Genomic DNA, 22,532 nt, shown 5'->3' with positions numbered 1-22,532 from the left:
ATATTTAACAGAGCTAATAGTGTACTTTATAAGCCACATTTCATGATATTTAAGTGAAATCATTTGACAATTTTCGGTTGTTCATGACATATTCACGTACATAACTTATATTTTTGCAAGAATGAGCCATTAGAATAAACTTGAAATTTTAGTGATCTTAATTGAGAGAAAATTGGAGTTGTATGTAAGGAAGCTTAATTTCTGCTAAAGAAGCATCACGGCGTACCATATAGCGCCATGGCGCCTGTAGGTCATAAATTGGAGCAAAAAACCAAAGAAGAAGTGTCGGACTACCATCACATAGCGCCATGGCGTTTGACGAAACTTGGGCCTTATTTTGTAATAGCAACGCCACAAAACGCTGTCATGTAGTGCCATGGTGCTACAAACTTTGCGCATCCGTGATAATTTCAGGATAGCACCATGGCGCTCACTAATAGCGTAATGGTGTTGCAACGATGCCCCTTTCTTAAATAAAGGATTTGTGCGCTGTTTAAAGGGATTTTTGGAGAATTTTCAATTAGAGAACATCGGTTCGAGAGAGTAGGACGACGACTCAAGCTTGGTGAGCGAGGAGACTATTTTTCAAAGCTCGGGATCATGGAGATTGAGTCAGGGATGACGAATCGATATAACACATTGAATTTCTTTCATTTCCCTTAGCTTTACTCATTTGATGATGAACTTCTCATTGAGATTTTGTTGTACTTTCATGAACATGAGTAGCAAAATTTCTTGTCCTAAAGATTGAAGTAGCAAAACCCCACGGTTGTTTCTCTAAATAAAATCAAGAATTAATAATTGTGGTATGGAGGACGATATCAATATTTATTTACCATTTTCATTAAAACTTGACACGTACACTTGTGTGGTAAGCAATTTCTGTGACTAGAGCCGAGAGTAACAGACGCTACTTCCGACGTCGTGAATTTTGATAGACGGCCTATTCTTTTATTTATTTATTTCTGGCAATTCTATCAAAACGTGGGAATTTCAAGATGTTGAATATTCTACATCTCTTGAGAACAAAGGTATGTCTATCTTGTGAAAATATAATATTGAATCTCCACGATGCAAATTGTATTGTTATATTTTTTTCATTTAGTTTGAATTATATTTTACCAAAATGAACATAGCTCAGCGCTAATTAAGAATATTATAATATTGAATTACAAAAGTATGCCCTTCTCACACATAATGACAAAGTACCTGCCACGTGGCAATTCACTGCAACGGTTCCCTATCATGAGCACACTATTTTCAACAAATTAACTCATTTATTTAAAAGAATATAAAAAACTCCTTTTTAAATTCAACAAACTGACAATTGAGATCCTAGTCAGGGGGTGACTTTTGTAATTTCTCCCATGTAAATAAAGAAATGTAAACGAATAAGAAATTAAGATAAAAAGATATCATTGAATAAATATATGTTGGTGTAAGAAAGAGCAATCCCTAATTAAGATTAACTCTCTTTCAAACCGTTGTTTGTGCCATCGACTTCAATATATCTCTCCGGCGCCTCCATGGACGGTCAGTGTGCGTCGGCCGCCGCCATAGTCACAGATGACCACGACCTCCAGCGTCAGATCCTGCAGTGCCCTTCTCCGGCACCGATTAACACGGACTTCATCAAATTCGAAGGTCCTAATTCTCCCACGTGGCTGCACGAGATACTCTCCGACGACGGCGCGTACGCGACACTGGACCCCTTAGTAACAAGCCCCCAGTATGCTTGTTTGATTCCCGACGGTGCGCGATATCAGTGTGCGACGGTGGGCGCCGCCACAGTCATCCAGCTTCCTCCTTTTCCGTCCAAAAGCTGGGATTCTATTGGTGGCTTCGATGTCGGGACTGAGACAGCGACAGATGGAATGCATTTTTCTCCTCTTCCGACGGACTTCTTCGACTTCGACAATCCGCCGGAGATATCCCAGCTGGACGACCCGCAGCATACCGGTTTGCTTTCTGATGTCGTCAATTTTGACTCGGCGCTGGATTTCCCGGGCAGACCAGAAGCTGAGCCCCGACCGGAACCCGAACCCGAACCCGAACCCAATTTGGCAGAGGGGAAGAGGAAGAAGAAGCTTAGATTTTGGACCAAGAATGAACACATGTACATATTCACAAGTCAAATCTATTGACTTGGTCTTTTTTTCTTTTACTTTTTTTTGTTATTTTATTCAAATGATTCTTTATTGCTTTCCTCCGCGCAGTACCCCTACATTCCCTGATGCAAAATTATATCTTGAATTTCGAGATTTTTCATTTTGATTCAACGAAAAAAATAGGCTTTAATTTGTTTTCTGTTTTCGCATGTGTATTTTGGTAGTATTTATATTATATTTTAAGAAAATGTAGGTTATTTGTGATCGGGATTCAGATGTATGGAAAAGGAAATTGGAAAGATATTGCAACAAAATTGGTGATCACAAAAACTTCCACACAGGTGGCAAGCCATGCCCAAAAGTACTATGACTATCACCAAAACCCTAACCCTAATTTAAGACAGAAAAATGGAAAGAGTGGCAGGGCCAAGTCCAGTATTTTCGACATCACCACCGTAGATCCCCACTCCAAGGCGCGCTTGCTTCACGGTCATGCGCCCATTGTTCAACCACCTTCGCCGCCTCAACAATTTACCATTACCAATTACTATCCTCCACCTCACCAACCAAGCTAGGTTTATCAACTCCGACGTGTACAATCAGATTCTTCATTGTTCTTCCACTCCATCCTAATTCCAAACCTCAAACATTAAAAATCTATCCGAGAGTTCTTTTAAAAAAATTAGGTTTATTCAACCATTACAGGGGATCTTTTACCCACTTCTGGTGGAGTGACATGAGATAAGTCTAAAATAGAGAGAGAATGAACATCTATGAAAAAGCTTAGATAAGGGACTATCAAGACTCGGAATCTTGGAGATTAGCTCGAGGACGATCCATCGACACATGGACCTTAGTTTTTCTTTTTTCTTAGTTTTATTATGGAACTTTCTTTGGGTTTTTGTTGTTTTACATTGAATATGAGTATAACTAAGTTTCTTTGTCATTAAACAGCTTTAAGAATTGATTGTTTAATTATCTGGATTGAATGAATATGAATCTTCCACATATATGTTTCTCTATGTGCTTAATGCTTTAATTTTAATCCACCTTAGATTGATTGATATTAGACTAGAAATCTTATGCTCTTTCTTCCCTAGGACTTGTATTCCCATTGATTTTCTTTTTTCTATTGCATGTTTAATTACTTGCTTTCATTCTCTCGTTCGATCTTGATTTTCTAAATACAATTGAACGATGATATTTGTTTGAGTGAACTAGAAACTCAATCCAAAGGACAAAAATATATCGATATTTTTGCTACATTGATCAATGGTTTCTTTTTATTTGGAAAGAGTGGCAGATGATTATAAATTTATTTCTCATACTACGACTTAACAAGTTAGCAACAGTTAAGGGGATGTATATTAAACTGTTGACCACTTCTGACACCAAAAAAATATTAAACTGTTGATGCCGATTTATGGGCAAGTGCTCTACATCAGTGTCTATAGGTGCCACAAATACCATCTCTCCAAGATCAAAAGGTTTCTAATTTCTTTCCCAAATTTCTAAGAAATTGGTAGAAATTTCATCATTTTTTTTCTCATTTCAACTCCAATGACAACTCAATAGCTAGATAGGTAGTATGCCTATGTAAGCTTTCTTTATATTCACCAAAGAAACGGGTATGTGTAATTGAAAATTCTTAGAGAACGTAAAAAACTAAATTAATTTTTTTTTAAAACAACTGCAATTAAATTGAAAACCCCTCAAAAATTAGAGATTCAAATATATATTTAACCCAGAAGTGTTTTGAATGAATTATATCAATAGGATGGAGGTAATTTATAATTTCTTTTAGTAAGGTACGGTGTTCTAATCTTGTATTTAATTACTTTTACGAGTAAATTGACACTCATAATCCCAAATGCTCAAAAATTAGACTAAGAAGCATCAAACACAGAGAAACAAAACTAATTATCCTATAAAAATATAACTATGAAATTGCTAGAAAATCGAGCAGATAAGGTCTATATGCATCACAACCACAACCATATCCTTAAAAGTCTCCTATCCTCTTTTGTAATTACAATATTGTATATATTTTTTTAAATTGGAGTATCAATGAAGTGGTACCTCTTTTCCAAAAACAAAAACAAATATCCTTAAAGCAGATTTTGAGCATCAAGAGACATCTGTCTCTTAGGATATAATAACTATGCTAATGGCAAAGATAGCACATGAAAGGAGGGATGAGTAATCTCCTATGTTGTGATTGGGCCTTTCCATCTGGGCTTCCACTTTAAGTTTATCGCAGGCTCGTAGTTCTATTTTTTATTTTTTATTTTGGGGTCTCCTGTGTTGATCCTTGTTTCATTGGGGTTCTTTTTTTTTTTTTGGAAGAACGGAGAGAAAAGCTCCATTTGAAGCACCAAAGAAAGTAAAAGAAACAAATCGAGAGATTAAGAAGAACAGAAACAGAAAAACAGAAAATATACACACATATATATTATATTGTTAACAAGGAGATGTGAACCAAAATAGGAAAAGATTAGAAAGGTACCGCTGTAATTTTGAGATACGATGAGTTCCTCCGGTGAAGCAAAATTTAGAGAGAAAATGGAAGATGGGGAAGGGACAAAGTCAACGTGGTGGAAACAAACTGATAAGAGGGAGAGGAAGATCAATACATAATATCATAATATCATAACACCAATCATTTCTCCATCTCTTTCCATGAACAATATTATATTTTTTACGCCTAATTTCACCCTTAAACTACTGGGGGTTGTTGCAAAAATTAAATCCTTAATCAGAGAATATTTTTGCTAGAAGCTAGAGCTCACGCCGGCAACCGACGCCTCTAACTTATTTAATTGTTAAAATTATGGCACTATCATTGGAACAGTGTTTTAACTTTGGGTCAACACTTTCTCTAGTTCTACCATCTCTAACCCTCTCTTCTCCTCCCTCCCATGGCTTCCTCCTCTCTTCGATCTTTAATAACCTTTCTTGAGCAATAGTTTAATGAGTTAAAAGACCATATATTATCGACTAGAAAGGTCGAAAGGTTGTAGGTTCAACTTGAACACATCTGAACTGATTAAAACACTATCTTAATACGATGTAATTTTAATATATATATATATATATATGTGGGGTTAAAACTAACCTACATGCTTAAATTTTATTTCATTAAAAAAAAGGACTATATACTTGATAATCTTAGTTTTTGTCAACATGAGCATAACTTGGCAAAATTTCAGCTATATGAACTAGAATAGCTACTCCCGACAGGTCCATCTTGGTCTCAACATGTTCAACCTCTGGTTGGATTCCTTGTCAAGTACCCAAACCTATAAATAAGATACTTCACTCTTAAGTCAGGTATCATATTCTTGCTCGATCTCCATACTAAGGTTGAACTTAAAACTGACTTGAACGTCGGAGTATTTGTACTCTAGTCAGCGTAACTTACCTCTTGAGCTCGTCATTCCTTCCCAAAGACACTTAAGCTCTCCTAGCGTTTATACCTCTATCGATTTTTTTTTGCATAAACACATACTTTGTTTATATATGTATATGAATGCACTATAATTTTGTGTTTTTGTGACTTTGATGTACAATACTTCTTCTTATTCTTTTGCGTTTTTTAATGTTATTAAATTCATCTTACGTGAATTTTTTTTAAGTATAAAAAAGTTGTTCTTCGTGACGTTTTATAACCATTAAAAAAGCCTCAATTTTTCGTGACTTTTTAAACCGTCACGAATTCTACTTTTCGTGACGTTTAAAATAAACATCATGAATACCTCTCATGAATGGGGCATAGGTGGCGTCAAAAATTTTTTTACGAAATTATGACGTTCAAAACCCGAATTCTTACTAGTGATATATTAGTTAAAGTAAACATTGAGAGATACTTCAAGAGAGAAGTTTTTCAATAATAAAAATATATAGTTACTTATGTTTAGGGTACTAATTAAATAGACAGTTCAAGAGAGAAGTTTTTCAATAAAAAAAATAATATAATCTAAAAAATAGAATTATAGTAATTTAAACTAAATCACGAAGAAATATCATGATTTGAACATACTTTTGGGTTTTCAAGGATGGTAGAGTGGTTAAATACACGAAAGAGTCAAGAGTCATTAAATAAGACCAAAATGAACAAGTGTAATTAATGATGCGAAAGCATGTGTATAAGACATTAAAAGTGAATGGGTCCGCCTAACTGAATTTATTTTTCAATAAAATCCTTAAAAAGTAGTGTTTCATGAAATTGTGAAAGGGCAGAGGATTATAATATAGGTATACCGAGCTGGCTTAGCATTATTAATTATGGACAATCCCACTCGTCTGAAAAGGAGCTGGAAAATGACCAAATTAAACCCTTTGATTATTGAGTCCACACCCTCATCTCTCTCTGTCCTTCACTCTAAAATCCCTCTCCGGTGACGAACCAGACCCACGGCGGCGGCACAGAGAGATCCAGGCGCAACACCACGGCGGCGGTGTAGATCAAGGCGTGAGAGTGAGACCCACAAGACAGTAATTTCTCCCCTCATGCCTCAACGTCGCCACTACCTTAATTACCTCAAAAACTACATTTCGGCACCGATATTGCTGTCTCGGTAAGGATAGTTTTAAACCCTCTATTAAGGATTTGTTTGCTTTTTATGCTTGCTTATTTAAGTACCCTGCCAAGTGTTATGAATTATGATTCTGTTTATTTTACAACTATTGCTACTAAAAATTCATATTTATGAATTACCTAAGTTGCATATACTTGTGCCTTCTTCATGGTTATGAAACTCGATTACATCATCATGCTCAAAGTCTAAAATTCGATCAAAGTTCAGTCTAGATTTGATCCAAGTCCGGTTCAAGGTCAAAATTTGACGGATCCGACCTTTCTATAAATTAGATCGAGTATGAATTTTGGATGGACTTATTTGAGCCCTATTTACATCTTACCTGTTGAGATGGCTCAAGAGCCCAGTTAAGTATAATGAAATATAATAAAATATGGTATATTATTGATAATATATTAATATACAAGTAGTTAGCCTTTAGTTTTATTCTTATTTTTATTTACATTCCTCAATTAGATTTAATTTTCAAAAGGTAACAAAATTTGAAACCTTAAGAATTACTGAAATTTTAAGAACTAAAATATACACTTTCACTTCAAAAGTTTGTAGATTGAAATATAATAATCCTACAAGTTAACCAAAATTAGATTCAAGGTTTCTCTATTTTTTAATTACAAAAAATAAAATATTTACCAAATTTATAATTTTATTTTTTCTATTAGAAAAATCTAATATAAATTTTTATTTTACGAGTACTATTTTCAAACTTCGCAGTCATATCAATGTTTTAAAAATGTATTATAGAGAATGTAAAGATAGAGAGGATAAGACCGTGAGAGAACAGAGATAAAAGAGGGGAAAGAAAAACTTCTGGAAAAGAGAAATTTAAATAGAGAATTTCAGTGAAATTGAAAAAGGGAGATTCAGCTTTTTTTAAAAAAAATTATTGGCAATTTTAAAATTTTAATTAGAAAACTCTTATTGGCATAAAACTTTAAAATTAATTGATAAATGATGATGTAAGATATAAATAAATAAACCTTAAACGCAAGTGGTATTTCGTTTTTTATTTTTTTATTTTTTTTTTAAAGGATTTGTGGTTGGTTTCGATCATTTTGGAGTTGGATATTGAACATTTTATGGGTATTGGTTTTTCTATGTTTTCGATACTTTTTAGTAGGATTAGCATTTTTTATATATTTCCTATATTTGTTTTGTTTTATTAAAATGATAACTAAATACGTTGTGATAACTACTTCAAGTCTTTGTGAAAAATCCAACAACATTATTTTTTGCTTTTCTGTCAAAAAATAAAAAATAAAAATAAAAGAGAACTAACTTTTGAATAATGATTTTTTATGGACTATACATAGAATAATTGAGTGAAAATGATAATATCAAAAGTTCAAACTTATACTATCTTTTTAAATCCCTACCCTGCCTATAATACAAAAAATTATTTTCATTTGGATAAAGATAGAAAATTTTAATTGAACTAATTTTATTTTAATAATTATTTTTATCAAAATATAATTTTATTTTTTGATTATAAAAAATAAAAAAACACTTTGTAAGAATAATTTTTAAACCTTTTATGATTATAAAATATTGGAGAGAGGGTAACATAGACTATAGAGAGTCAAAAAGGTTATGGAGATAAGAATGAAGAAATTAGAAAGTAGATAAAAGGTCGAATCTTTACCTTGTTTATAATACTTTTTTTTAAATGACTTAAAAAAATAAATACATAAAAGATGAAATTGAAGATTTAAAAAGAATAGGGACCAAATTGAAAAGAAAAAAAAAAGACTCAAATACTATAGACTGAATTATATATTTATCGAGGAAAAAAAAAGAGATTTATTTCTTTAAAATCTATAATTTTTTTTCTTTCTTTTTTAAAATGTGTTTACCATATAAATTTCAAAAGAACCAAAGAAGACTGGGTTAGCAAACAAATATGTTTTGGCATAATAATTTAATTCACTACTAGAGTTAACATACACGTTATGTTAATTATAAATTTAGTCTTTTATGGTTTAAGAATATTTTCAATTTATCCATGAAATTTAAAATTTTTCAATATAATTTCCATAGTTTGGGACGTTTGAATTTTATCCCTATGATTTAGTCTAACATTAATCATCAATATTATTACAATATAGAATACATGGCCGTTTTTTTTTAAATTTAAGCCAATGAATGGATGTAATCTATTTGACTAACTTTGTTAATGGGCTGTCTGGAAAAGCTTTGTTAATATAGGTTGAATTAAAGTTTAAGACTAATAATAAAAAGAAAATGAACTAATTTACATGTGGGTAGAGATAGTTTAAATACCCTCTATAAAGTTTAATCAAATCATAGAGACTAAATTATAATTTTTAAAATTATAGGGACGAATGAAATATAAGAATTAGATTGAATCTTTCAAAATTATACTTGTATTTCAACACGTGATTCACACGTTATATTTTAAAATTTTCAATCCAAACAAATTATATGAATGTGGGAATAACGGATGGAAGGAAGATGACAAAGCTTAGTTCAAATATGTATATAAATTACACAATCTTTTATAGTTTTAATCTTATCTTTTTCTCCTAAATTCTTATGATTAAGAGAGTATATATTAAAGTTTAGAATAAAAAATTTGGATGTGAGAATGTGAACAAAGGTTAAGCATAAGTTTTTATATTTATTTTATTTTTCTATTAAATTCTTTAACATTATTTATTGTGTGCATGAAGTTGACTTAATATTTATGATAAATTTTATTAAAAAAGCATAAATTCTTAATGAAATTGAGATTATTATGGGAGTAATATTATTATTACGGATCAATGATACTTCTTTTTCAATCGTAAAGTAGCTTCGAAATATTTAAACGAAAGATATGTACTTTGTTTGAAATTTTAGAAAAAAGAAAGAAACTGAAGGAGGAAAAAAGTAGCACTAAACAAGAATGTACAAATTATTTATAGAAAAAAATAAAGAAATAGAGTTTTTATAGTTGTAGAAGTGAAAGAATTATAACGCTATTACGGTAGGATTTCAAAGGACCAAAATAAAAATTAAAACAAAATGTAGAATAAATTAAGGACATACATGGCGATTAAGTAAAAGGTGAAGGATAATAGGGTTAAAAAAATGTGTCTTCTTACTTTTATATATATTATAAATATATTATAGATATAGATAAATATTAGAGTAGAATTAACTTCAAATAAATTCTCGAATCATAGGAAATGAATTCTTGATTTAACTTGTAAGTTGAAAAAAAGGAGTTTATTGTATCAAAGTCTGGCATTAATTAATGGAAAATTTTGTTGTGCATATCACTGTAGAAAAAAAGAACATAAAAAAAAGTACGGGGCCCATGAAGATCCCCTATATATGTTTTTCTTTTCTTTTTTTCTACAGAGCATAGCTCATGGGCCCCGTATTTTGACTCTCTCTCATTTTCTTTCCCTTTTTAATTTCAGCAATATTATTAAATAATAAAAATTATGATTTTTTGGAAAAAGTAAATATAAGAAATATATCATATATTTATCATTCTTTTTTCTACCATAAATGAGGATGAGATATTCATGTTGGCATATATTATCATTCTTGCTCCATTACGAGATAAACTTGTTAATAATGGTTGCTTTAATTATTAAATTTTTGTTTTTATTTATTTAATTATTTTATTCTTATGATAACTAATTAATTAATTTTCGGCCACGAGTTTCTCTACTTATTTAAATTCATCCTAGGGATATAATATAGTTATTTGTATAATACTTAGTTAAATTTATAATTTTTTCTTCAATATGTTTGTATCAATTTTTTTCCCTCCATAGTTTATGTATTTTTTTTTAATCAAGTCACTACCCTCACAGGACAATTAAAAAAAGTGATGAAGTTATGGAGTTTTGAATGATTATTATAAAAACAATTTTAACTTGATAAAAAAGAAAAAAAAAGACCAACCAAAAATTCAAAAGGACTGCTATATTTGATATATCATAGATATCAGATGATAATAAAAAATAATAAAACAAGTAAAAAACAACATACATAGATTTCCAAATTAGGATAACATGACTAACATAAAATTTCGCTGCAGAATCTTTTTTTTTTTTCCTTTTTATTGCAAAAAGAAATATATTTAGAAGAACCGACCAGGAATGCAGCTCAAATGGTGAAATTGCAGGTACGGTGGTTAACGAGAAAAATTTCAATACGAGGGCGGAGGTGGGGGAAAACCATAGCCCCCGTCGATTGGTGAGAGTAGGCTTTCATAAACAGCAAGCGTGGGCCACGGAGATGGGGGCGTTGATGTAGAGTACGATGGAGGTGAGGGAGGAGATTGGTAATGGACTGGCGATGCAATTGGGGATGAATGATATACTGGTGGAGGTTGTAAGGGCGGCGGTTCGGAATATTGACCATCCGGTGGGAGAGGCGGAGAATTGACAGGTGGCTGCGGCTGCGGCGGCGGTGTTGACGGAGAGTACGATGGAGGTGGTGGTGGCGGCCGCGGCGGAGGTGTAGTGTTAACCGAGAATGGGGGTGCCGGTGGCAACGAAGGCCGTTGCCGGTCGGCGAGTAACCGCGCCATTGACTCTGGATCTACGGTGGTGATGTCGTGAATGCTCAACCTTTTCCGATTCTGCTCCGGCACGCGCTGTCGGAGGAAGAATTTCTGACTGTGGCTTGCAACTTGGGTGGGTGATTTAGTGAGCACAATTTTGGTAGCTATGTTTTTCCAATCTCCTTCCCCAAATTTCAGGAGTCCAATCAAAAATAACCTGCAACCAAATTGAAACAGCCGTTGCAACATGATTAAAAAAAAAAAAAAACAGAGTCTGAACAGAGTTAAAACAAAAACTGAGGAGATTAGGGTTATTTTTGTTGGGTGTGTTACTCACTTGTGCTCGTCTTCCGTCCAAGATTCGAATTTCTTCTTCTTATCTGGTGCAGAGTCGAAATTGATGATGTCCGAGAGCAAACCAGTATAATTATACTCGTTTTCTGCATCCGTGGGAACAATTTGAATTCGATTGGTCGGCTGCAAAGAGAACTCCAACGGACGTTTCTGATCCAAAACGGAGTCTTGGTTAAACTGTGTCTCTGAAACAGGCCTGCTGTCGTACTTGTGTTCCAGTTTCTTCATCTTATGTCGTGCGGAGTCGAAGTTGATGACATCGGAGAGCAAACCAGTATACTGATTGCCCACATTGATGGAGATCGATGTGGGGTTGTGAGGGAGGTTGTTTTCAGGAGCAGAACTGAAAGCTGTAAATTGATTGTTGGGGTTATAGTTATAGAGGTTGTTTTGAGAAGCTGGAGTGAAAGTGGTGAATTGAGTGTTCGGCAACGTCACAGTATTTGGAGTAATGACATTGAGGTTGAAAGGAATCGTAGGACGGAAGTTATTTTCATCAGCAGCAGCAGCGAAAGAAGGAATTTGAACAGAGGCATTGAAGTCGAAGGGAATTTCACCAGGAAAGTTGTTGGCTTGCATTACATTGTCCAACTGCCATATCGGAGCAAAACCAGAGCTCGAAACATCGCCGTAAAATTGATTGTTGGGGTTGAATTGGCTGTTCAGCAAGGTCACATAATCAAAGGGAAGACTGAGCATCTGCTTCTGCTTCTCTACGGGAATCATCGGATGCTGCCACACACAATTCCTCTGCAAAAAAATGAAAAACCAGCAGTCAGTAGAGAATTAAAGAGAGAAAAATTTCATTTCATTGACTGTAAGTGCGCACATAATTACAGCAGTGATAGGATCCAGCGTGCTGTCATTGGCATAGGAATTACGTTTATATCGACGTGCCAAGCCTCACTTTGATAACCTAAATTCATATTATTATTAAATTAATATATTTTACAAAGCCTCCAATTCCAAAAGTGAATGGACCATTTAGAAATTTCTCAAACTTATATGGTCTTCGAAACAATTTCTTTTATTTTCGATTTCAATTTATCTTCAATAACTATATCTCAGATTTATTAAATTAATATATCTTTTATCCACTTTTTCCCATTTCAATGGCCTGCTTTTCACCTTCTAAGTACTTACAACTTCAACCTTTCAATTTAGAACCACACAACAACGTTGTTATGTAATGTTATAACCTTATATGGCCTTTCCACTTTGGACCCATTCAATCTCTCAAATTCTTGTTGACAAGATGAACAAACCTAAAATGATATACATTTGATCATTTTTTTTTAGTAATTTAACTAATTATAATTGAGTGTGTACTGTGTACATGTATGAAGTTCCAATTTGGTTGCCTATGATCTTGCTAGCTATAATTTTATATTATATAACAATAAATAAATCATTTCAAATTTATTTTTAACATTAAAATAAGTAAATAAATTCATCATTCTCAATTATCTATAGGAGAAAAAAAATTAGACTTATAAGTGTCTTTCCATTTTAATCCCATTAAAATGGTTAAGTTCCTTTTAATTTTTTTATTACACATTGTATTAAAAAATAAATTACTTTTAAATTTAGTATAAGATCACCTTATTGATACTAATAAGTTTAATTTTTTACTTTATTCAATTAATTGATTTATAAATATGTTTTAGATAATTATAAATCTGGCGCCAAACATAGCCAATTAATTATCAGCAGCTTTATGTCGTTAGTGGAAGAAGTTTGTACTTTTTCCAATCTTTAAACTTCTATCAACGCTTTATCACTTCAATTGTGAGATGAACCGGGAAAAAGATTAAAAAATAATAATAAAAAAAATCCACTTTTAGAAATTCAACTACATCTGGTATATGTCTAGATTAATTGTAATGATTCAGTATACAATAGTGCACTAGTCGATATACATGTATATATTTTAGTACAACATGTGGGAATAAAGATTCAAACTCATAACATTTTAGTTGGAGATATATGTTAATTACCGTTGAATTGTGTTTGCTTTGACGCACTCGATATTATATCATATATATAAGTTTAAAAAATATTTTCTTGAAAATAAAATTATTTGTTGATCAAATAAAAACTATAAATCATACAAATAAACATTATAATTAACCGTAGTTTAATTGGTCAAGATTATTACATACCTCCGGTGACGGGGCATGTGCACCCTGGATTTTACATATACACAGTATAGTTATGTCTTCTCCCGTTGTACTAAAAAAATGTCTTTTTTTTTTCTTCTTTCTTCTTACTTTCTTTCTGCCCACGTGGTTTTCCATCCTACTAATTCCGTGCTCCTTTCTTTTGTGTTCCCTGGTCACGTACTAACAAGTGCACTTTTTATTTTTACTTTTTTTTTGTTTTTCTTTTTTAAGGCTTTTTAGTTTTATTTTTTACTATTTTTTGAAATATATTAGCATTCTTTTTTTGTTTTCTTTTAATTATTTTTTTCAAATATATTAGCATCAACGTCCTACTTCGAGTTATAGCTAGTATATTTTTTGGTTTTTCTTTTTTCTTTTAATTTTTCTTTTTAAATATATTTTTATTAGGATATTATTCAATCTCAAACCAATTTTGATTTATAAATATTGTTTTTCTAATAAATGTATTTTTTATTTAAAATAAATAATTTTAATTCTTATATCTAATTATGTTTTTTTAATAAATTTAAATTCATTATCGTAGACCCTAGACTTATATAGATGTCATAATTTTTTCTGTTTAATAAAAAAGTCTAAAAAATTCACTAATTTAATAAAAGACAAGTTTTTAAATTAAGTTTGATTAATACACAAAATTTAGTAATAAGTAATCTTACTTGTCAAAATTTACAAATTTAAGCTAAAAAATATCTCTAATGTCATTTTTTTTAATCTTATCAATTATTTCAAGCCAATTTTTTTAATTCATTTGACAAACAATAATATTTTTTTCAACAAATTTTCACTTGAAAATCTATTTAAGGGTAAAATTTACTATACATGTGAAAATTATCACACTGCCAAGTTCAAGTTTAAAATTTATATTTTTTCCATTATATTTATATGCATTTGTACCCTAAAGTAAAATTTTGTATCAGTCACCGAATACATCTATAAAGATCAGAGGTGTTAGAATCTCTCCTTGTTTATTCTACTAAACAAGAAGAAAATATAAATACATAGTGATCTACTTAACAAGATGCGAAGATAAGTTAAATCTTTATATAAAGAAAAGTAACAGAATTAAGCTAACTTAAAAAAAAACAAAAAAGAAAATCCTAAATGTTTCCTACATCAGGTTGATATCTCTAGTAAAATAAATAAAATCACGGTGGAAAGTATGGAGGGAGAGATCGAGAAATAGTAAATAAACAACTCACGTGCATATAAAATTATTAACAAGATTTAAATTATCAATATCTATGCAAAATATCGAAGTTCTAATTTAATGAAATATCGATATATATATGGATGAAACCAACAAATATCAGTAGAATAAAATAAAAAAAAGTTGAAAATAATAATAAGTGATAGAGAGAACGAGAGAGGAAGAATAATAGAGATGTGTTGTAGTTTTTTTGGTATAACATGTGGGAGTGGAGATTAAACTCACACCCTCATGATTGGAGGTATATGTCAATTACCGCTGAACTATTGTTCGTTTTGGCTGTTGTAGTTACTGAGTAAGTAAGAGATAATATGTAACTTCAAGTCTTTCTTACAAGAATTTTTCTTCAAATCGGAATAAAGAGAGAATTTGCATTGTGACAACTATATAAAAGATCTTAAAGATATAGTTTACTTTGGTATTTGTATTTTTAAAATTTTCATTTTAGTACTTTCATATTTAGTTTTTATACTTTCAAAATGTTCGTTTTGATACATGGACATTTAAAAACTTCTAAATTTTATTTTTAATCACAATTTCAACGTGATAATAAACTCAATATATTTCTTAAATGTAACCATGACTTTAGTTTATACGGTTTTTATTGTGAGTAGAATTTGTGTTAAGATTTTGTAAATAAAGATCAAAATGGTCACTTTTTAAGTACCGAGACCACAAACATTTTGAAAATAGATGGACAACAAAAGGATTAAAACTAAAAAGAGAGGACCATTTTTATATAATATGTATAATGTATCATATTAATTTTGGATTTAGGTTTTTTTGGTATGTCCTTTGTTGGAATTGAGAGATGTCAGGATAACAAATTTTGCTTCCACTTTCCAGATTTCGTAAAGTCCAACGAGAGTACAAATTCGGGCATGCTAGTTTAATACGAAATCTCGTTGGTCACGTGCCAACTGGAGCTAGTTTACTGGAATGGATTCAGGTTGGTCACGTGCCAACTGGTTGGACGAGCTGTCGAGGTACGATCTCAAGTGGAGTTGCACAATGAACAAACACTCTGACGCCCAAGTTAGAGTGAGCTCGAGTTGTAGTAGGTCATTCTTAGAGGAAATTGCGTATTTGATCGATGAGGTGGAGTATCTCTTTTATAGGTTGATGGGGAAGATAAGGTCGTTTGAGCCGTTTCGATCGGCGGTAACGGCTATCAGGCCCCCAAGTCGGTGGTCAGGCCTGAGATCGGCTGGCATGATTCGATTATCTCAGCGCGGCAGGGATTAGGTCGGTGGGTATGGAGGGTCCATTTTCTACCTTCTGATGACTCCGAACTGAACAGGTGTGTACGTACATGTGTCAATTTTGTTTTTGACCACCAACAATGATAATCAAAATTTTAAATTTTTCAGCAATACATGTCAACATTTTTCTTCAACATTTATATGTGTTCATGGATTCTACATCAATATAAGAGGTAAATCGAAACTGGTCAAAACCTTACATTGTATACCTCCTTAAAATTGGAAGGTTTGAATCTTCTCATCCTGTATTAAAAAGAAAAGTATCGCATCGGCAACTAAGAGGAAGCAGTAGATCGTCGATTGAAGAGCAAGGTCAGTCAGTAAACTTCTCTATTGATGAGAGATTCGACTAGAGGGACTCCTAGCAACAAACTTATATGAAGGGCCCCTATGGAGATGCACAAGATACAGGAACCGCCAGCCGGATCGACCCAACAATGATAGGCCAGAGGGATAGGCTACCATCCGAGGCTTGGTTTAGCTAAGGATGAGATTTGCTACCCGATGAGTCTCCCTATATAGTTGTAGGGGGCGTGGCCAAGAAGTAGCCAGCTGACTGCCCCCTTCCATTCAGCCTTTCTTCGTGTGAATAAGGTCTTAGTATGTATGGCCATTCTGGGCGGGTCGCAATAAATCGCTGGTTGAAGGTTTGGACCAATCGTAATTCATCACCACCTTGCCTGCTCTCAAAATCAAGAAACCGAATATGGTAGACATAAAAAGCTCTGCCCACACCTGAAGAAGTGTATTTATTTTATTTTGTTTTTAGAAAATATAACACTGCAATTGGAAGTACAGATTTAATTATTTAGAGAGCCATAGAGAGTAAAGTAAATTTTAATTAAAAAATTTACGACAATACTAAATTGTTACAAATTTTAAACTACAGAAACTAAATCGTTACAAATTAATATTTAGAAGCTAAATTGTTATTATAAGAAAAATACAGGACTAAATCGTTAGAAGTTCATGCTGAATTCGCATCTAGTGAAAGTATATGAACTTTTTTAACCTAAAAATAAAAATAAAAATTGAAAGCCACGTGTAATCTGTACTCATTAAAAATAGGGCAAGTGAGGGAGGGCAAGAAGACGTAATTTCACGGACAAATAAATCTTCCCAGCTGGAGTCAGAAGCCATGCTTCACGCGCTGAGAGTACATAATATTAGTACTCGCCTTCCCCGATCCACAGATAAAACGGAAGAACAAATCGGACTGCTTAAAATAATCACGCACGTGAGGAGTGTTATTTCCGACAGTTAAACCTTTTTCGTATTTTTACTTTTCTTAATCGTTGAGATCATAGCCTTATTTCATTAGACGGTGGCTGATGATTAACCAAGCTTATTGGGCATAGGCCACTTTAGAAAAACAATTGAATATTAAAATGTTTAAGAAAAATAAAGAACATTGTTAAGACAGTTCATTAGAAGTATTTGATCTACAGCTGGGTTGTCCTCAGTGGCAATCTCTTGTTATTTTCGATATTCATTCTCTTGGAGTTGAGTTTTAGTTATATTATTTAATTGTTATTAGAAGAATAGTTCTCTACTTTCATAGTATTGGTCTGAATATAGGAATTTTTTCCTCAAGCTTATAACAGTGATTAATGACAGAGTATCTTGAATTTCTACTAAACTATAGTTATAATTTATGACTTCTCATTTCAAACATGAGTGAAAAAAAAAAAAAAAAGAAAGAAAGAAGAAAAATAGGAGAATAAGTTTCTAGGATACTGGAGAGTGGGTAAGATAGAAGAGAGGGGGATAATTTGAGTGAAAGTAAAAAGATCAAGGGACGTTTGGGATAATTTTTGAATGTGGTCCTAATTTAATTCATTTTCGGATTAAACTTTTATGTTTAATGATGATAATTCCCATTAAAAGATAGTAATTTAACTTTAATGAGTCATGAGATGGCTAAGCAGAGCATTATTATGGGGAATCTCATCGTGTCAAAACAAAACGACCAAAGTCAAACCCTTTCGTTGAATCCACGCCCTCTTCTCTCTCTTTCCTTTTGTGAAACACCGAACGCTCCCTCTCCGGCGACCAACCCGACGTCGGTGCACAGGAGCGACTTGAGATGGTACAGGACCTTAGGCAAAACTTTGATTAAGAGATTTTAATAAATAAAATATCATCTAAATTTTATTTTTCTTAATTTTTGAGATGCAAAATTATATATTAAATTTTAATAATATAAGTTTATTAATATATCATTTAAATAAACAATATGAGCCATCTATTTAATCTTTAGAGGGCTTAATATATAAAATATCATCTAAATTTTATTTTTTTTAATTAGATGCAAAATTATATATTAAATTTTGATAATATAAATTTATTGATATATCATTTAAATGAACAAATATGACCAATCCATTTGAACTTTCTTATAACATAGTTGACCTTAAATACAATTAATTTTAATTTTTGAAATTTCAACGGAAACAACTGTTGTCGGTATTATTAATAATATTGTATAAACAATATACGCTTTGGAAAAACGTTTACCTTTTTTATATAATTTAATATTTTTTAAAAGGATAGTCAATTTCATTTTACAAGACTTCTCTTAATATTTTTAATTTAAAAAATAAATTTAAACCGCTAATATGAGAAAATGTATCATCTTTTAATGTATTTTCAAAATTAATACAATATATTTTCAGTTTATCCTAATCTAATGACTTTAAAAATTTCATATCAAATAAGGAGTTAAAGATATTTTCATATACGTGAAATTGTTCAAATTTATTTTGAAGTAAAGAAATTGCTTAATCTATAATATAGTAAAAATAATCAATTCTAAAAGAATCTTGCGGTGATCGTGTTTTTTCAATATCAGCATTCTCATCAATTTTTTTATGAGTCGCTCTTTTTTCACGAAATATTGGTTGTATTTCCATAACATTTACAATTTTCTTAACTGAAATCATAGCGCATTTGTGAATCCATTTTCTCTATACTTCCTCTCTAGTTTTTTTTCATGATTAGATGCTTCATTTTCAACAATCATATCATTATCTGCTATTTTTTTTTCATCTCTTGATTTGTCTATACTTATCATTTCTTCTATTATTTCATCATTTTATTACTTTAAACAAATTTATCGAGAGCACTTTTTTTATATTCAATAAGTTTTTCTACTCTTCTTTTCTTTTAAGTTTTTCATATCCAGATTCATATATTTTTTTAGACATATTGATATTCTAAGTAAGCAAATTTAAACAAATCTAAAATATTAGGTTTTGAGCAATCAACAATATAAAATAATTTATAAAAAATTGTAAAAGAATTTGAACAAAAAACCTGAAACTTTGAAGAGGAAATAAGAAGCTTTGATTTTTACTCTAGCAATTGATAATATTGTGAAACCATACATTGAAGATCAAGATGAAAATTTGATATTTAAGAGAGATTGAGAGTGGGGAGGGGGAGAGTACTGATAGAAAGAGGACAAGAGTTCAACCTAAAATTAGTGTGATCTAAGTAATATATTTATGAAGTTTTTTTAGAGATGTTGAAAAGTTTTGGTTGTGAAAAAAATAAATAAAAAGATAAAAAAAAATATGGAAGGTCTCCACCCTCCCAAAGTAAACTTGGGAGGATTATGAGGAGCTTATGTTAATGGGTTGATTTGAGAGGTAAGCCAATCAAAATTGAGAGAAATTTATGAGCCTATTAATTGTGAGTTTTTTTGGTGGTGTGTATTTTCATTATTATAAAAAAATATATAGGAAAAGTAATAAGTAAATTATTTTATATTATAAATTTAATTTCTAATTAAAAATTAAATTAAATAGATACCAACATTATATATTATAGGAAAAATATGAGGTCTTCATAGAACGGGGGGCTTAGGCGGCATCGCTCGCCTATAGCTTAAGCCAATCCTGGGTGCAGATCAGGTCAAGACCCTTCGGCGACGCTAGACAGTGACCCCTGCCTCAAAAACTATATTTGGGCACCGATTTCTGCCTCGGTTAAGAACAGTCGTTTAAACCTCTCTATTATATATGATTGCTTATTTTGCTTGTCAAGTGTTATGATTCTGTTTATTTACATTTTTTGCTACTAAAAATGCATATTTATGTGGTAAATAAGTTGCACACTTGTGTGTTTAGGTATGAAACTCAGCTTTCCAAAAGTGGGTCAAAGCGCGCTCAATCTAGGCTCGATCTAAATTCGGCTCAATGTTAAGGTTTGACATTTTGGATTGAAATCGTTCGAGTCCTGTTGGGATGGCTTAACAATATAATGAAATAAAAAATATATTATAATTTTATGTTTTGATTATAAAAATTAAGAAAATACTTTGTAAGAACAATTTTAAAACTTTATCATCTTACTAATCTTTATAAAATGTTGGAGAGAGAGAGGGTAACAAAGAGGGTCAAAAAGGTTATAGATATTAGATGGAGGAAATTAGAAAAGTGTGATAGAGAAGTGTAGGCATAATTTGAGTGAATTGAAAAGGCTAATGCTCTGGACATTTTTTAATTTGGGGCTTAATTTTAAATTTTTTTTTTTTTTTTTCAATTTCACTCTGTGCATTGATATTTTTTTAGTTAAATCCTAACCGTTGCTAAATGTTACAAAAATGACGATGTATGAATTTAAAACCTAGGAATTTTGATGAGGTTGTGAACAGTTATTGTACTAACTTTCTAATGGAATATTTTCCTAACAACAAAACACTATATACTGGCAAAGTCATGTGAAATGACTTCATAAATTCTCAACTTTTTCAGCAACCCTAAGCAACTGGTAAAAATATTATATATCTACTAAGTTGGTGGTTTGGATCTCCTCACCTCTTATTTTTACTGAAAAAAGTAGTACTTTAAACTGTCTAGTACATCAAAAATCCAAATCTCTGTTGATAATACTTTTAAAAAAATTGATTGAAAAAATAAATACATTAAAAGATGAAATTTAAATTTTTAAAAGATTAGGGACCAAATTATAAAAACAAAAAAAGAAAAACTCAAATACTATCGGCTAGATTATATAGAGCAAGTTTAAAAAAAAAAAAAAAAAAAAAGAGGGGTTATTTTAAAAAATCTATAATTTTCTTTTAAAAGGGTAGTTGCCAATATGACAGAAAAATTTAAGAAAATAACCAATTTAGCCTCTGTTGCTTGTACCAATTTAAGAAAATAACCAAACAGTTATTGTACCAATTTAGAAAAACGGATGTCAAAATAATAAATGATCAAATGTTCCCTCGTAACACTAATATAACACTAATACATGCTTGATATACATTTGATTTACTACTGATATACGACTAAAATATCATTGATATATCACTGAATAGATATTTGATATACCTTATATTCAGTATATCAATTACAATATATTTAGTATATCGTAAATTAGAGGTACACAAATGTATATTAGATGTATAATATGTATATCTGATGTATATCAGTGGTACATCTGATATATATTAATGGTACATCCATTGTATATCAAAAGTACATCAGATGTATACCAGACATACATAGGATGTGTATCAAACATAGACCAAAAGTATATTAGATGTACATCGGATGTATATCAGATGTGCCTCCGATGTATATATCAGATATACATCAAATGTATATCAGATGTCATCAGGGTAAAATTGGAGTAATAAAAATTTCGAAAAATTAAAATTCAAATATTTTACCATATTTGTAAAATACAAAAAAGTGGTTAACATTTAATTTCCCTTTTTTAAAATTTACTTACAATTTAAATTTCAAAAACTTTTTTTTTTTCTATACTTCAAAATAGAGGGAAAAAAACGGGTTAGCAAACAAATATGTTTTGGCACAATAATTTAATTCACTGTTAGTTAATATACAAGCTATGTTAATTTACAAATTTAGCTCATATGATTTGAGAATATTTTCAATTTTGTCTCTAAAATTTTAAAAATTTCAATATTTTCCCCACAGTTTGTGTGTCGTTTGAGTCTCTGCAATTTAGTAAAACATCAACAAATTGTCAGTACCATTGTAATACTAATACATGACTTGTTTTTTGACTGACTTTTAAGTGGATTCATGTGATGTAAAGATAGTTTAAAGACAATTTGTAAAGTTTAATCATATTATAGAGATTAAATTAAAATTTTAAAAATTCTAAATCAATAAAATATAAGAATTAGTTATATAAATATTAAAATGAAATTAAGTCTAAAATCATAGAAAATAAATTGTTGATGCGAAAATCTGTCAAGGCACGGATGAAGACTTAGAAGGTCGGCTGGCGGTACTTAGGACGATTCCTGGGGTACCTACAA

At 31.2% G+C, this 22,532-nt stretch overlaps 1 long non-coding RNA gene across 1 annotated transcript; it reads right to left on the bottom strand.

Annotated features, from left to right (window-relative positions):
- Positions 1–2,386: 2,386 nt before the first annotated feature.
- On the bottom strand, positions 2,387–4,708 carry LOC111014697 (uncharacterized). Its single transcript, XR_002601934.2, has 2 exons — positions 4,615–4,708; positions 2,387–2,737 (listed from the first exon to the last, which is right to left on the bottom strand). It is a non-coding gene; the product is annotated as an uncharacterized LOC111014697 (long non-coding RNA).
- Positions 4,709–22,532: the final 17,824 nt, after the last annotated feature.

Source organism: Momordica charantia (assembly GCF_013281855.1).
Source record: "Momordica charantia cultivar OHB3-1 chromosome 5 unlocalized genomic scaffold, Mcharantia_2.0 BLBB01000005.1, whole genome shotgun sequence".
Lineage (NCBI taxonomy): Eukaryota > Viridiplantae > Streptophyta > Magnoliopsida > Cucurbitales > Cucurbitaceae > Momordica > Momordica charantia.
This window is presented reverse-complemented; position numbering and strand designations above follow the sequence as displayed.